The following is a 17,465-nucleotide window of genomic DNA, read 5'->3' on the forward strand; positions in this document are numbered from 1 at the left end:
TTCCTTGTAGTTACATTCATTCTTCTCCTATTCTTTTGGTGTAATCTCTTTTATATTGTTCTTATACTTTGTTGTAGATCTACTATTGCTACTTCCATTTTCTTTCAATTCAATAAGAGGTAATTCATAATAATTGTTCTTTATTGCTTTTCTATTGTTGATCTCTTGTTTTTGTAGTTGTAGATTCCTTTAATTCTTGCATTTAATAATGTTTACTTGTATTGCACTCTATGTGTTTGATGAAATGTCTCTTCTAGATATAATGTAGGTTTTGTTCCTCTTGGCCTAGGGAGAGTAATTAGTGACTCTTGAGTTATCTAACTCCTTTGTTGATTGATAATTAGAAGTTGCTAATTGATTTGAATATCTCTAAAGCTAGTCATTCCTTTAGGAGATGATTAGAGCTTGAGAAATCAAATTGATTCATCCACTTGACTTCCCTCCATAGTTAGAGGTTAACTAAGTGGTAGCAATGAACAATTCTCATCACAATTGAGAAAAGTAACTAGGATAGGATTTCTAGTTCTCACACCTTGCCAAGAGCTTTGTTAGTTGTTAGTTTATTTTCATTGTCATTTACTTTCATGCACCTTATCCAAAACCCCAAAATAACTCATAATCAATAACAAGACACTTTATTGTAATTCCTAGGGAGAACGACCCGAGGTTTGAATACTTCGGTTTATAAATTTTAGGGGTTTGTACTAGTGACAAACAACTTTTTGTATGAAAGGATTATTGTTTGGTTTAGAAACTATACTTTACAACGAGATTTCATTAGTGAAATTCTAAACCGTCAAAAATCCAATCATCATGCACGCCCCTACACTAGAAGGGTCAACTTTGATCAAAGGTTGGACCAAGTCCTTATGGACATATGTGTGGAAGGAGCTCAATGGAAAAGAGACTCCAAAGGCAAGCCGGTTCAATTAAGAAGACTGAACCTCAAACCTGTGGCTAGAGGATGGTTGGAGTTCATCCAACGCTCCATCATTCCCACTAGCAACAGATCCAAAGTTACTGTGGATCGGGCCATCATGATCCATAGCATCATGAATGGAGAGGAAGTAGAAGTTCATGAAGTCATCTCCATTGAATTCTACAAAATAGCCGAAAAGTCCTCCACCATGGCAAGGCTAGCTTTTCCTCATCTTATTTGCCATCTATGTTACTCAGCTGGAGTTATCATAGAAGGAGACATCCCCATTGAAGAGGATAAGCCCATTACTAAGAAGAAGATGGAGTAAACAAGAGAGCCAACTCATGGATCCCAAGAGATGCATGAGGAAGCTCATCACCAAGAAATCCCGGAAATGCCTCAAGGGATGCACTTTCCTCCCAACAATTATTGGGAACAACTCAATACTTCTCTAGAAGACTTGAGTTACAATATGGATCAGTTAAAGGTGGAACATCAAGAGCACTCCATCATTCTCTATTAAATTAGAGAAGATCAAAGAGCAATGAGGGAGGAGCAACAAAGGCAAGAAAGAGACATAGAAGAGCTCAAGGACATCATTGGTTCTTCAAGAAGAAAGCGCCACCATCACTGAGGTGGACTCATTCCTTGTTCTTATTTCTTTGTTTTTCGATTTTTATGCTTAAAGTTTATTTATGTTTGTGTCTTTCCTACATGATCATTAGTATTTAGTAACTATGTCTTAAGGCTATGAATAAATCCATAAATCCTTCATCTCTCTTAAATAAAAAATGTTTTAATACAAAAAGAACAAGAAGTACATGAGTTTTGAATTTATCCTTGAATTTAGTTTAATTATATTGATGTGGTGACAATACTTTTTGTTTTCTGAATGAATGCTTGAACAGTGCATATTTTTTATCTTGCTGTTTATGAATATTAAAATTGTTGGCTCTTGAAAGAATGATGAACAAAGAGAAATGTTACTGATGATCTGAAAAATCATAAATTTGATTCTTGAAGCAAGAAAAAGCAGTGAATAGCAAAAGCTTGCGAAAAAAAATATATATATTTGGCAAAAAAAAATTAAAAGAAAAAAAGAAGCAAGCAGAAAAAGCCAATAGCCCTTAAAACCAAGAGGCAAGGGTAAAAAGGATCCAAGGCTTTGAGCATCAATGGATAGGAGGGCCCAAGGAACTAAATTCCAGGCCTAAGCGGCTAAATCAAGCTGTCCCTAACCATGTGCTTGTGGCATGCAGATCCAAGTGAAAAGCTTGAGACTAAGTGGTTAAAGTCGTAATCCAAAGCAAAAAGAGTGTACTTAAGAGCTCTGGACACCTCTAACTGGGGACTTGACGATTAGATTTTTGACGGTTTAGAATTTCTCAAATAAAATCTCGTTGTAAAGTATAGTCTCTAAACCAATCACTAATCCTTTCGTACAAAAATTTGTTTGTCACAAGTACAAACCCCTAAAATCTATAAATCGAAGTATTTAAACCTCGGGTCGTTCTCCCTAGGACTTACAATAAAGTGTCTTGTTATTGGTTTGAGTTGTTTTGGGGTTTTGATAAGAGGCATGAAAGATAAATGGCAATGAAAGTAAACTAATAACTATAAAAGGCTCTTGGCAAGGTATGAAAATTAGAAGTCCTATCCTAGTTATCCTTCTCAATTGTGATGAGAATTGTTCATTGCTACCACTTAGTTAACCCTTACTAGATAAAGGAAAGTCAAGTGGATGAATTGACTCGAGCCACAAGTTTTAGCCAACTCCCAAGGAAAGACTAGCTCTAGTGCACTCCAAACCAATTAGCAATCTCTCCAATTATCAATCAACAAGGGAATTAGATAACTCAAGAGTCACTAATTACTCTACCTAGGCCAAGAGGAACAAAACCTACACTAAAATCCAACCAAGCATTTCATCAAACACTTGGAAGGCACAAAAGAAGAGTAAAGCAAATTGACAACAAGAATAGAATCTAACAACATTTATTGAAAGGAATTAACAACAACAATCAAAAGAAACACATTTATTATGAATTACCTTTTATTGAATTGGAAGAAAGTAGAAGGAACAATACTAGATCTACAACAAAATATAAGAACAACATAAAGGAAATTGCAACAAAAGAATAGAAGAAGATGAATGTAACAACAAGGAATTGAAGAGTAGAAGTAGAAAAAAGCAAAGATTAAAATCTAGATCTAAGAACTAATCCTAATCCTAATTCTAATTCTAGAGAGAAGTGAGAGTTTCTCTCTCTAGAAACTATCTCTAATTAAAACTATCTAACTAATGATCTAGAATTAGTCTATGGGTGTGTATGTGTTAATGTCATGTCAACCCCCTTCAATCCTTGGCTCTTATATGCATTTTGGCGCCAAAGTTGGTTGCTGAAACCTTCCCAAAATCGCCAGGCACGTGCTGCATTAGTGGGGTCATGTGCCATCATCGGCGCGTGCGCGCATGGTACGCGTGCGCGTCCTTGGCCTGTTTTGCAATGTGCGCGCGAGCGCCTTGTGCGCGTGCGCGTGCATGGCTGGTTTTGCTTCTTTGGCTTTTTATGCTTCTCTCCACTTGTATGCTTCCTTCCTTGCTTCCTTTGATCCATGCTTAGCCTATTTCACCCTGAGATTACTAACAAACATATCAAGGCATCTTATGGAATCAAAGAGGAAACAGAATTTATCAAAATAAGGCTTAAAAAGCATGTTTTTACACTTAAGCACGAATACGGGAGAGATAACAAAATCATGCTAATTTATAGGTTAAGTGTGACAAAAGGTTATCAAAATACTCTAAATTCAATACAAGACAAACCCTCAAATTGGGGTTTGTCAACCTCCCCACACTTAAACCTTAGCATGTCCTCATGCTAAAATAAGAAGGAACTAAGGGTTATGACATTTATTGAATGCACTAAACTACATGGATCCTATCTAAATGCAATCATCTAAAGCAATTGAAAATGCTTAGTTCAAACAAATCAATTTGTCAAGAGAGCATGTGTAAGCACAAGGGCTAGGCAATAGGAATTAATTCCAAACCACAATTGTATTGAATTATCAAAAAGAATTTAAACTTGCAAGAATATAGATAATATGGGTGAACACATGTAATTGAACTTTTGAACCCTCACCGGATATGTGTATCCGCTCTATTCACTCAAGTGTTTAAGGGTCAATTCGCTCAATTCTCTTCTAGTCAAGCTTTCCAAAATTTGATTTCCTTCTAACAATCAACATTTATTCAATGCATGCATACATTCATCATGAGGTCTTTCATTTAGATTGTAATGGGGTTAGGGTCAAGGTAGGATCATTTATGGTTAAGTGGACTAAGATTTGAATCTTTGATTAGCATAGACTTCCCCACCTAACTATATAATGACCTATACAAATTCAAACTATTCTAACTACCCATTCTTCACTTTCTCTTACATATTCATGCATCCTTATTTGATTCATGACACCTATGCATTGATTCCTTTTTATTGACTTCACTTTGGGGCAATTTGTCCCCTTCTTTATTATTTTCTTTCTTTTGTCTTTCCCTTTTTTTTTCTTCTTTTTGTTTTTCTCATTTTCACTTTTATTTCCTTTTCTTTTCATCATTTTTTTTCCTTTTCATTTCTTTTTCTTTTTGTCCAACTATATACAAGAATATCAATGCATAAGGTCTATTCATTTGATTAATACATGAGTATGTTCCCAATTCCTAAACACGAAAATATACTACCCCTTTTATCCCATCCAATGTTCCCAAGCCTCACCAACTTTAGATAATGAACACTCTCACTAGCCTAGGCTAATCAAAGATCCAAACAAGGACTTTTATTGGTTTTCCGCCTTGGGCTTGTAATGTGCTAAATTGAGAATAAGTTGGTTAAGCATAGGCTCAAAATTGGCTAACAATGGAGAGTAAAAGGTTGGCCATTTGGGTAAGTAAGCTAATGAAGTAATGGCCTCAATCATATAAATGCATAAATACAAGAAATAAATGGACATATAGAATCAAGCAAATCAAGGATTACAATCATAGAAAGAGAATAAATTCACACAAGAATGGAAAAATAAGTGGTTATAAAATGTAACCACATCAATAGGCTCAAGTCTCACAAGTTTGTGTTCTTAGTTCAATACATGCTTCACAAGGTATAAAGTTCAAGCAAGTTTTACCAAAAATTTTCTTTCAATCAATTGGGTTAATGCCCTATAATTAAACTTCTTGGAAACTTTCAATGTTCAACTAAGCATTGTTGTGATTGAAAAAAAATTCAAAAATTTTCTTAGTTCACCCTTTCCCTTTTTCATTTAAAACCAATTTCTTATGCAAAAAGGGTGACTAAGTATTTGCAATTTCAAAGCACGATTTCTAATCACAACTACAACTAAAACTAAAGATAAACAAAATGTATAAAGAAGAATCCAACTAAAAGTACGAAATCTATCATCCAAAATATCCAAAATATCTAAAAATATCCAAAAGCATCAAAATATCTAAAATCCAAAATAAGCAATAAAAGTGTCTAAAGCAAACTAGAGATGCATCAAAATATATACAAAGTGTGCAAAATAGAATAACTAGGCTGAAAAAGTTCACCGGTTCCCAAATAGTGCTACCGGTGCCCTCCCCACACTTAAAACTGAGCATCGTCCTCGATGCTGAACTGGAGGATCAGTGGGAGGTACAACGATAGGCGTAGGCTCTGTCAGTGGGACCGGCTCCTCATGAATCTCTAGTGGCTCTGTAGTGGCAGGGGAGTCCTGCTGAACCGGCGCCTCTGCAACCTCCTCCTGATGATCCTGGTCATCGGAGGCCGGAGAATCTGGGAGCGGAGGTAGCTCAGCACCCAAAGAGATCAAGGCCTGATCCATCCTGTCCAGGCGGCGCATGATCTGGCGCTTACTGCGCTCCATGTACCGGAAGAGATGCTGGACTAGGAGATATGTAGGCTCAGGTGCTGCTGGTGGATCAGTGGATGATGAAGGAGCTGCAGCAGTAGAAGATGATGGGGCAGCTGTAGGGGCTGAAGGTGAAGGTGTCCCCACGGGAGCTCTGGCCCGAGAACGGCGTCTAGCAACTGGTCTCTCGTGCACCCAACCACCCCAGGGAATAGTAACCTCCTTGTCATCATCATCAGGGGTCGGGGGTCGCACATCATCATCCAACCAAGGAACCTCAGCTAGGGCCGCCATACTCGTGACCAAAGTAGGAAATGGGAGTAGGCCACGAATATGCGCCCGCCACATGCACTGTCTGATCAGCCTGGGGAAAGAGACTTCCTTCCCCTCCATGACACACCCAATAAGTAGGAGCATCTCCATAGGAATCTCAGAGAAATGGGTGGTGGGAAGGACATAGCACGCAAAGATCATCTGCCAAGTCTTGGCCTCCCTAGTCAAGTGAGCAAACAACATCCCTTTCGGCTTGGTGTTGTTGGCATCCATGACCCAAGTAGCCTCTGGTAACCCAATAACAGTCTTGAGTGCCTCATAATCGAAGGTCATACTATGTATGGCTAACTCAGCCTGCTGGTGGGCACACAACTCATCCGGAACATGCCGGCACTGTAATGCCTCCTCAATGGCGGTCTCAGTGATCATAATCTCCCTACCCCTCACCTGAACCGAATCTAATGTCGGACGGAAGAAGTTGCAGTAAAATTCCTTCACCCAAGAGACATTGATATCCCCCAAATCCCGGTCAACAAAGTCCATACCCAAATCAATGATCCGACCGGAAATAGGACGTCTCACATCCATCGGGAGAAGTAGCTTCCTTTCAATGTTGAGCTTTGTTGTCCGATACTTAGAAAACCGGAGCTCACAGTAGAGATTAGGGAATTTGTCAGGGTTGGTTGAAGGTAACTGTTGATTCTCTATGTCCACATCATTTAAAGGGTTCTTGGCATAATGCTTATATGTGGAAGGAAGAGAAGGGGTAGAGTGTTTTCTCTTTTTGGAGGTAGTGGCTATGGCTTTGCCTTTGTCCGACATCCTGAAAAAAAATATGATAGAATTTATAAGACATTTAGCATTTAACAAATAAAGCATGTTCAGGAGACAAATGACAAAAACAATCATGATGTTGCCATGAAGGTGCACTAGTGAACAAATGACCCAAGAATGCAAATGTCATTAAAAGTAATAACTCATGTTCACAATGCTAGAATATCATCATAAATTTGAAAGAATTGTTAGAGAGTAAGCGGAAATTAGATGGTTAAAGAAATTAATGAGGTTAGAAAAATGGATTAGTAATATGATGATATCTAAACATGATGAAAAGAAAAGTTGTGGCTCACGTTCACAAAGAATATGCAAATCCGGAAAATCAAAAGGAAAAGAAAGTTGCCCAAGTTTGAAATAAAGATCAAAGTAAAACCAATTTCCTTGAAAATCGGACAGCATTCCAGCTTAAAATAGGACGTTCCCGGATAGCAATTGATCACAATAAGCATAGCAAACAACATCAAATAGTACAGCACCACTAGAATGGGAATCGGGCAGCAAGAAATACACAGAATTAGTCCAAGAGCATCATACGACTTCCAAATAAACAGACAGCAAGTAAGCACATACGGAGCACTTATCAGGCCTAGAATCCTCTATCCAGCCCTAGCTACCTAACCGCAGTTATTTCTAACTAACCTAGCATGCAAAGTTTGAATTCACTAACTAACATACACTGAAACTAACTAACAGAAATTGAAGACTAACAGAAAAAACAGAACAAAATTGAGTGGAACCTGGGGGCAGAGGAATCAATAACGGAAGGGAGAATAGGGAAGAAATAATGCTAAGCACTGCGCCGCCGTGAACGGTGGCGGGAAAGACGAGTAGTGGCGGTGAATGGTGGTTCTGCCGGAGGAGTGAGGAACCGAGGGAATGAATGAGAGAGAAAGAGTGAGAGGGGACAGAGCGGGAGGAGAGAGATGAGACTGAGTTGGTGAAGAGGAGGGAGGGAGTGAGAGAATGGGAGAAAGAGGGTTGTGGGTGAACAGTGGTGGTCACGGTGGTGGTTAATGGCGCTGCTGTGGCGGGCGTTGGAGGTTGAGAGAAGGAAGAAGATGATGGGAGTTGAGGGGGTGAGTGCGCGACTGCGCAGGATGCGTCGCGCATTAGGGTTATACCAAATTTTGAATCTACGCGCGCGCGCACCTTGCGCGTCCGCGTCTATGAAGAAAACTTGCGACCTACGCGTGCGCGTACACTGCGCTTACGCGTGGATGAGAAATATAGGAAGGTACGCGTGCGCGTACAGTGCGCGCACGCGTGCATGAGGTTGGGCTAGAGGCATAGAGTTGGCCCAAAGCAGGCCTAACTCTCTGGAGAATGGCCCGGAAGTTGCGCCATCCGATCGGCGCGCACGCGGCACGTGCGCGTCCGCGTACATTGTTGATGTATGAATCGGCGCGTTGGCGCGATGTGCGCGCTCGCGCATACCGAGTTGGGCCTGGGGCTTAAAGCTAGCCCAGATCTGGCTCAACTCTCTGATGTTTGGCTCAAAATCTTGCGGCAGTGAATCGGCGCGGACGCGGCATTTGCGCGTCCGCGTAAACGTCCATGTTCTTAAGAACGGCGCGCACGCACGATGTGCGCGTCCGCGTGGGTCGAGTTGGGCTCAAGGCATGATGTTTGCCTAAGGGAGGCCCAACTCTCGGGTGTGTTGGCTCGTGGTGCATCCACTCAAGGGCGCGTGCGCGTGCATGGTGCGCTCGCGTCCACCCCTTTTTTTTTTTTTTTCAGAAAACAATCTGCTGGGTGCTCCCCTCAGTGTTCACAACTCTTATTCACTCAACCATCATACATTTCACAAAAAATGCAATTTGATATTATTCATCTACCACTAAACACAACATGCATATGACTAAGCTAACAATTAAGTTGTACAAACAAATTTGTATGAAACATCTACCTTATTAAGTAAAATTAAAAAGAATGGAAAGAGTTTACCATGGTGGGGTGTCTCCCACCTAGCACTTTTAGTTTAAGTCCTTAAGTTGGACATTTTGGGAAGCTCCTTGTCATGGTGGCTTATGCTTGTACTCATCCTTGAATCTCCAAGGATCCTTACTTCGCAATTGGTTGACAGAATTTCCAACCATTTTCAGTAGGCTTGGGCAAAGTTCTACCCAAGATATGAGTTCCCAAAATTGGTCTTCATATTGTGATCCGGGATCCCATATCTTATTTTCGCATCCATCCGTTAGTTGAGTTTCATGGTTTTGTCGGATGAGCGGTTGACATAAATGTGATTGACATATAGAATTCTCTTTATTCCACCAGTGCTTCCTTCTAGATCCATACAAGGTGATCCTTGTCCCAACATCATCCCTATACCTTGGGGTCTTGATCTTGATAAGCTTAACACCTACTTTCCAACCACTACACAACTCATTCTTACTTTTAATTCCACAAAGAGTTCTAAGTTGACCATCATTTTCAATCAAACCATATTCAAGCGAGAAATTAAAGCTTAGGGATAGAGATTTTACCCACTTAAATGTCGTATTGGATGGTAACTTGGGAAGGAAGGCTTCCCCACACTTGGGCAATGCAAGGTCCACTTCCTTGTGCTCTTCTTGGATTATTTCCACCCTTTCAAAGTTTTCTTCGATTCCAACCTCATCGTCTTTGTTACGGGGTTTGGTGTCATCTTCAAGAACTTCATCTTGTCTAATGAGAGGTGATTCAATTTTGGATAGAAATTCATTGATGAATGAGTTCATCTCTTGATCAACCTCTTCATATTCTTCAATTTCGATGTACACCATGCCATTTCCGTCTTCCTTAGGAGGTTCTGCACACTCTTCTATAATTTCAACTCCACGTCCAATGGGTGAGGATTCCATTGTAGAGAGAAATTCATCCATGATTGAATCCAGCTCTTGATAAACCTCTTCTAAGCCTTCAATGATGGTATGCCTTGGAGGTTGCGCACCCTCCTCAACATCAATATCACGCTTCTTGGAAGAGTTCTTCATGATGCTACATTCCCATGGACTTTCAACATCTCCTAAATCTTCAACCACTTCTTCCTCTTCTTCAATGATCATAGGCTCCTCCAATTGTTCCAACACAAAATTTGACTCCTCATTCTCCACCGAATTTTCCAATTTCTCCTTCATACTTTGCTCTTCTTTTGACTTCTCACATGGGGCTACGGAAGCACCTTGAGTGTTCAAGCATTGGTAGGCTAAAGAGTGCACTACCTTAGTCAAGTTGGTCACAAACTCAAGTGTATCCCGCTTCATAGCTTCTTGTTCTTGAAGTAACAAAGTGAGAGGATCGTCTATTGGGGCTTGTGGTGGGTAGGAAGGTTCATCATTTTGGAGAGAGGGTTCATAATAGGAAGGTGGTTCTTCTTGGTAAGGTTGTGGAGATTGTGTGTATTGAGGTGGTTCTTGGTAGTAATCTTGATAATGTTGTGGTGGTTCTAAGGGTTCTTGCTCCAAATGGTCATAAAAATACGGTGTGGATGATTGGTCATATGAAGGATATGGATCGTAGGAAGGTGCTTGGTATGGAGAGGCTTGTGAGAATGGTTGAGGTTCATGTTGAGGATAGGATTCATAGGCATATGATGGTGGTTGTTGAGTGTCACAAAAAGAATCATCATAGCCATTCGATTGGTATGCATCATAGAATGGCTCTTCTTCATAGTGCATTGGTGGAGGTTGTTGCCATGAAGATTGATCATATGCATATGGCTCCTCCCACCTTTGGTTGTCCCATCCTTGATACATTTCTTCATTGTAATCTCCACTTCCTACAACATAGTTGTAATCACACTCATAGCCAAAATGAGAATTCATGGTGAAAAGAGAAAACAAAAATCAAAAGCTAATAGAAAATAAGAGAAACAAAATTCTACAACTAACAATTAAAGCAAAGGGCAATATATTCACAATATTCACATATATACAATAACCAATAACACAACACCATTGCAAATCCCCGGCAACGGCGCCATTTTTGACGATTAGATTTTTGACGGTTTAGAATTTCTCAAATAAAATCTCGTTGTAAAGTATAGTCTCTAAACCAATCACTAATCCTTTCGTACAAAAATTTGTTTGTCACAAGTACAAACCCCTAAAATCTATAAACCGAAGTATTTAAACCTCGGGTCGTTCTCCCTAGGACTTACAATAAAGTGTCTTGTTATTGGTTTGAGTTGTTTTGGGGTTTTGATAAGAGGCATGAAAGATAAATGGCAATGAAAGTAAACTAATAACTATAAAAGGCTCTTGGCAAGGTATGAAAATTAGAAGTCCTATCCTAGTTATCCTTCTCAATTGTGATGAGAATTGTTCATTGCTACCACTTAGTTAACCCTTACTAGATAAAGGAAAGTCAAGTGGATGAATTGACTCGAGCCACAAGTTTTAGCCAACTCCCAAGGAAAGACTAGCTCTAGTGCACTCCAAACCAATTAGCAATCTCTCCAATTATCAATCAACAAGGGAATTAGATAACTCAAGAGTCACTAATTACTCTACCTAGGCCAAGAGGAACAAAACCTACACTAAAATCCAACCAAGCATTTCATCAAACACTTGGAAGGCACAAAAGAAGAGTAAAGCAAATTGACAACAAGAATAGAATCTAACAACATTTATTGAAAGGAATTAACAACAACAATCAAAAGAAACACATTTATTATGAATTACCTTTTATTGAATTGGAAGAAAGTAGAAGGAACAATACTAGATCTACAACAAAATATAAGAACAACATAAAGGAAATTGCAACAAAAGAATAGAAGAAGATGAATGTAACAACAAGGAATTGAAGAGTAAAAGTAGAAAAAAGCAAAGATTAAAATCTAGATCTAAGAACTAATCCTAATCCTAATTCTAATTCTAGAGAGAAGTGAGAGTTTCTCTCTCTAGAAACTATCTCTAATTAAAACTATCTAACTAATGATCTAGAATTAGTCTATGGGTGTGTATGTGTTAATGTCATGTCAACCCCCTTCAATCCTTGGCTCTTATATGCATTTTGGCGCCAAAGTTGGTTGCTGAAACCTTCCCAAAATCGCCAGGCACGTGCTGCATTAGTGGGGTCATGTGCCATCATCGGTGCGTGCGCGCATGGTACGCGTGCGCGTCCTTGGCCTATTTTGCAATGTGCGCGCGAGCGCCTTGTGCGCGTGCGCGTGCATGGCTGGTTTTGCTTCTTTGGCTTTTTATGCTTCTCTCCACTTGTATGCTTCCTTCCTTGCTTCCTTTGATCCATGCTTAGCCTATTTCACCCTGAGATTACTAACAAACATATCAAGGCATCTTATGGAATCAAAGAGGAAACAGAATTTATCAAAATAAGGCTTAAAAAGCATGTTTTTACACTTAAGCACGAATACGGGAGAGATAACAAAATCATGCTAATTTATAGGTTAAGTGTGACAAAAGGTTATCAAAATACTCTAAATTCAATACAAGACAAACCCTCAAATTGGGGTTTGTCAGGACTTTAGCAAAGCTGAGTCACAATCTGAAAAGGTTCACCCAGTCATGTGTCTGTGGCATTTATGTATCTGGTGGTAATATTGGAAAACAAAATACTTAGGGCCACGGCCAAGACTCATAAAAGTAGCTGTGTTCAAGAATCAACAAACTTAACTAGGAGAATCAATAACACTATCTGAAATTCTAAGTTCCTAAAGATGACAATCATTCTAAACTTCAAAGGATAAAGTGAGATGCCAAAACTGTTCAGAAGTAAAAAGCTACAAGTCTCGCTCATCTAATTAGAACTAATATTCATTGATATTTTGGGATTTATAGTATATTCTCTTCTTTTTATCCTATTTGATTTTCAGTTGCTTGGGGACAAGCAACAATTTAAGTTTGGTGTTGTAATGAGCGGATAATTTATACGCTTTTTGACATTGTTTTTAGGTAGTTTTTAGTAGGATCTACCTACTTGTAGGGATGTTTTCATTAGTTTTTATGCTAAATTCACATTTCTGGACTTTACTATGAGTTTGTGTGTTTTTCTGTAATTTCAGTTATTTTCTGACTGAAATTGAGGGACCTGAGCAAAACTCTGATAAAAGGCTGACAAAGGACTGCTGATGCTGTTGGAATCTGACCTCCCTGTACTCGAAATGGATTTTCTGGAGCTACAGAACTTCAAATGGCACGCTCTCAACGGCGTTAGAAACTAGACATCTAGAGCTTTCCATAAATATATAATAGTTCATACTTTATTCGAGATTAGATGATGTAAACTGGCGCTCAACGCCAGTTTCATGCTGTATTCTGGAGTCAAACGCCAGAAACACGTCACGAACTAGAGTTGAACGCCAAAAACACGTTACAACTTGGCGTTCAACTCCAAAAGAAGCCTCTGCACATGTAAAGCTCAAGCTCAGTCTAAGCACACACCAAGTGGTCCCCGGAAGTAGATTTATGCATTAATTACCTATTTCTGTAAACCCTAGTAGCTAGTCTAGTATAAATAGGATATTTTATTATTGTATTAGACATCCTGGATTGTATTTTTGATCCTGTGATCACGTTCAGGGGGGCTGGCCATTCAGCCATGCCTGGACAATCACTTATGTATTTTCAATGGTGGAGTTTCTACACACCATAGATTAAGGGTGTGGAGCTCTGCTGTACCTCGAGCTTTAATGCAATTACTACTATTTTCTATCCAATTCAGTTTATTCCTGTTTTAAGATATTCGTTGCACTTCAATATGATGAATGTAATGATCCGTGACACTTATTATCATTCTCACCTATGAACGCGTGACTGACAACCACTTCCGTTCTACCTTAGACCGAACGCATATCTCTTGGATTCCTTAATCAGAATCTTTGTGGTATAAGCTAGAATTGATGGCAGCATTCATGAGTATCCGAAAATTCTAAACCTTGTATGTGGTATTCTGAGTAGGATTCAGGGATTGAATGACTGTGACGAGCTTCAAACTCGCAATTGTTGGGCATGATGACAAACGCAAAAGAGTCAATGGATTCTATTCCGACATGATCGAGAATCGACAGATGATTAGCCATGCTGTGACAGAGCATTTGGACCATTTTCACTGAGAGGATGGGATGTAGCCATTGATAACGGTGATGCCCTACATACAGCTTGCCATGGAAAGGAGTAAGAAGGATTGGATGAAGGCAGTAGGAAAGTAGATATCCAACAGGGACAAAGCATCTCCATACACTTATCTGAAATTCTCACCAATGTTTTACATAAGTATTTCTATCTTTATTTTCTGTTTATTTATTATTATTATTCGAAAACCCCATAACCAATTATTATCTGCCTAACTGAGATTTACAAGATGACCATAGCTTGCTTCATACCAACAATCTTCGTGGGATCGACCCATACTCACGTAAGGTTTATTACTTGGACGACCCAGTGCACTTGCTGGTTAGTTGTGCGAAGTTGTGAAGTTATGTTTGGACCATGGTATCATGCACCAAGTTTTTGGCGCCATTACCAGGGAGAGAACGAACATGAATACCATTATTAGAGATCACAATTTTGCCTATCAAGTGCATAGCAGGATTTTTAGAGATGTTTATAGCACTCATATTATCACAAAACAAGGGTATACTATTGATCTTTAATTTGTAATCCTCCAATTGGGTTTTCAACCAAATTAATTGTGAACAACATGCAGAGGCGGATATATTCAGCTTCGGCTGTGGATAGAGCTACTGTGGCTTGTTTCTTGCTTGACCACATGTTGAGTGAGCTTCCAAGGAAGCAACACATTCCGGATGTGCTCCTTCTATCCACCCGATCTCCCGCATAATCTGCATCACAAAATCCTACTGCACAAAAGTTATCAGATTTAGGATACCATAAGCCATACTCACATGTTCCCTTAATATATCTAATGATTTGTTTAATAGCCGAAATATGGGATTTTTTTTTGTGAGGTTGAAACCTAGAAGTTTAATAGCCGAAAGATGGGATTCTTTTGGGTGAGATTGAAACCTAGAACATACACCCACACTTTGAACAATATCCGGTCTAGAGGAGGTAAGATACATGAGTGAACCTATCATTCTTCTATACCGTATTTCATCCACATCTTTGCCATCATCATCCTTTTCAAGCTTAGTGTTTGGATGCATTGGTGTTCCCATAGATTTGGAATTTTCTAGGCCAAATTTCTTGATTAATTCTTTAGCATATTTTCCTTGGTGAATAAAAATGCCACTAGGAGTTTGTTTAATTTGGAGACTAAGAAAGAATGTTAGTTCTCCCATTAAACTCATTTCAAACTCACTAGTCATGAGTTTTCCTAACTCTTCACACAAGGATTCATTGGCCGATCCAAACACTATATCATCCACATAAACTTGAACAAGAAGAATATCATCATTAGATTCTTTGATAAATAAAGTAGTATCGGTGGTACCCCTTTGAAACCTATTTTCCAACAAGAAGGCACTAAGCCTTTCATACCAAGCTCTTGGAGTTTGCCTAAGCCCATAAAGAGCTTTTGAAAGTTTGAAAACATGATTTGAAAATTCTTCATTTTCAAAACCGGGGGGTTGTGCCACAAATACTTCTCTATCTATAAAGCCATTAAGGAAAGCACATTTAACATCCATTTGAAACATTCTTAACCCCTTATGGGCTGCATAGGCAAGAAGCAACCTAATTGCTTCCATTCTTGCTACCGGGGCAAAAGACATCAAAATCTATACCCTCTTTTTTATCATAACCTTGGGCCACTAATCTAGCCTTGTTACGAACAACACTACCATCCTCACCCAATTTATTTTTAAAAATCCACTTAGTACCCGTTACCTTCTTACCATTTGAATTGGGTACAAGTGTCAAAACCTCATTCTTTTCAAATTGAGCAAGCTCCTCTTTCATGGCTTTAATCCAAGAGGGGTCTTTTAGGGCTTGCTTTACGTTGAGAGGTTCTAATTGGGAGAAGAAAGCAACGTTGCTTTGATCAACTTACTTCTTGCATGAGAATCTAGTGGTCACGCATTGGGAAGGATCACCAATGATAAAATCATGGGGGTAACCCTTCATAAACTTCCATTCTCTTGGCCTTGGGGGTAAGGTTCTGCTTTGATGAGCTTCAACTGATTGTTCTGTTCTGGATTCTCTTACTGGATCAGGAAACAAAACTGAAATATCTCCTCTATCCTGACGAGACATTTTTGGACAGACAGGTTCTTCACTTGGGACGGATTTTGGGATTTTCTTCACTACCTTCTTGATTGACAAAATCTTCACAACATGCATCATCATCATCTACCACAACACTTGGAATTGAATTAGAATCACAAAAAGACACGTGTATGAATTCCTCTATGGTTCTATGTTCTTTGGGGTAAATTTTATAAGCCTTACTAGTGGTAGAGTATCCAACAAACATTCTCTCATAGAATTTTGGATCAAATTCACCCAGATTTTCTTTATTGTTAAGTACAAAGCATTTGCATCCAAAAACATGGAAGTACTTAAGATTAGGAGGGGTTCCTTTCCATAGCTCATAAGGGATTTTCTTTAAACCCTTTCTAATGATAATTTTATTCAAAATATAACATGCTGTGTTTACAGCTTCAGCCCACAAAAATTTTGGTACATCATTTTACAAAGCATTGCCCTAGTCATTTCTTGAAGACTTCTATTCCTTCTTTCAACTACCCCATTTTGTTGAGGAGTTCTAGGACAAAAGAAGTTATGTGCAATACCAAAATCATCACAGAATTTTTCAAAATCATGATTTTCAAATTCTTTTCCATGATCACTTCTCAAATGGGCTATTTTCAAATCCTTTTCATTTTGAATCTTTTTGCAAAGAATGGAAAAAGCAAAAAAAGCATCATTCTTATGAGCTAAGAAGAGAACCCAACTGAATCTAGAGTAATCGTCCACTACCACCAATCCATAGTGTTTACCTCCTAAACTTTGAGTTCTTGTTGGTCCAAAAAGATCAATATGTAACTTTTCCAATGGCCTCTTGGTTGAAATTCCATCTTTTGGTTTAAAAAAGGATTTTACTTATTTGCCTAATTGACAAGCATCACAAGTAATATCCTTATCAAATTTAATGTTTGGAATTCCTCTAATCAAGTTTTTCTTAACTAGCTTAGAAATTTAGTACATGCTAGCATGACCCAATTTCTTATGCCAAAGCCAATTTTCAGATTTAAGAGAGGTAAAACATGTCACCTTTTGATCTTTCAAATCCTCAAGAGTCAATCCATACACATTATTGCAGCTCTTAGCTTCAAACAAAATTTTCCCAGATTTTTCACAAATAACTAAGCAAACCAATTTTCTAAAAATAACTTCATATCCAAGATCACATAATTGGCTAACGCTTAGTAAATTGTGTTTCAAACCATCAACAAGAAGAACATCATTTATGAAAGAAGAGAAACTTTTACCAACTTTTCCAATGACCACTATTTTTCCTTTTCCATTGTCACCGAAAGTGACAAACGCTCCATCATACTCATCAAGCTTAATGAAGAAGGTTGCCTTTCCGGTCATATGCCTAGAACATCCACTATCCATGT

Source organism: Arachis stenosperma, chromosome 5, assembly GCF_014773155.1.
Source record: "Arachis stenosperma cultivar V10309 chromosome 5, arast.V10309.gnm1.PFL2, whole genome shotgun sequence".
NCBI classification, from domain to species: Eukaryota; Viridiplantae; Streptophyta; class Magnoliopsida; order Fabales; family Fabaceae; genus Arachis; species Arachis stenosperma.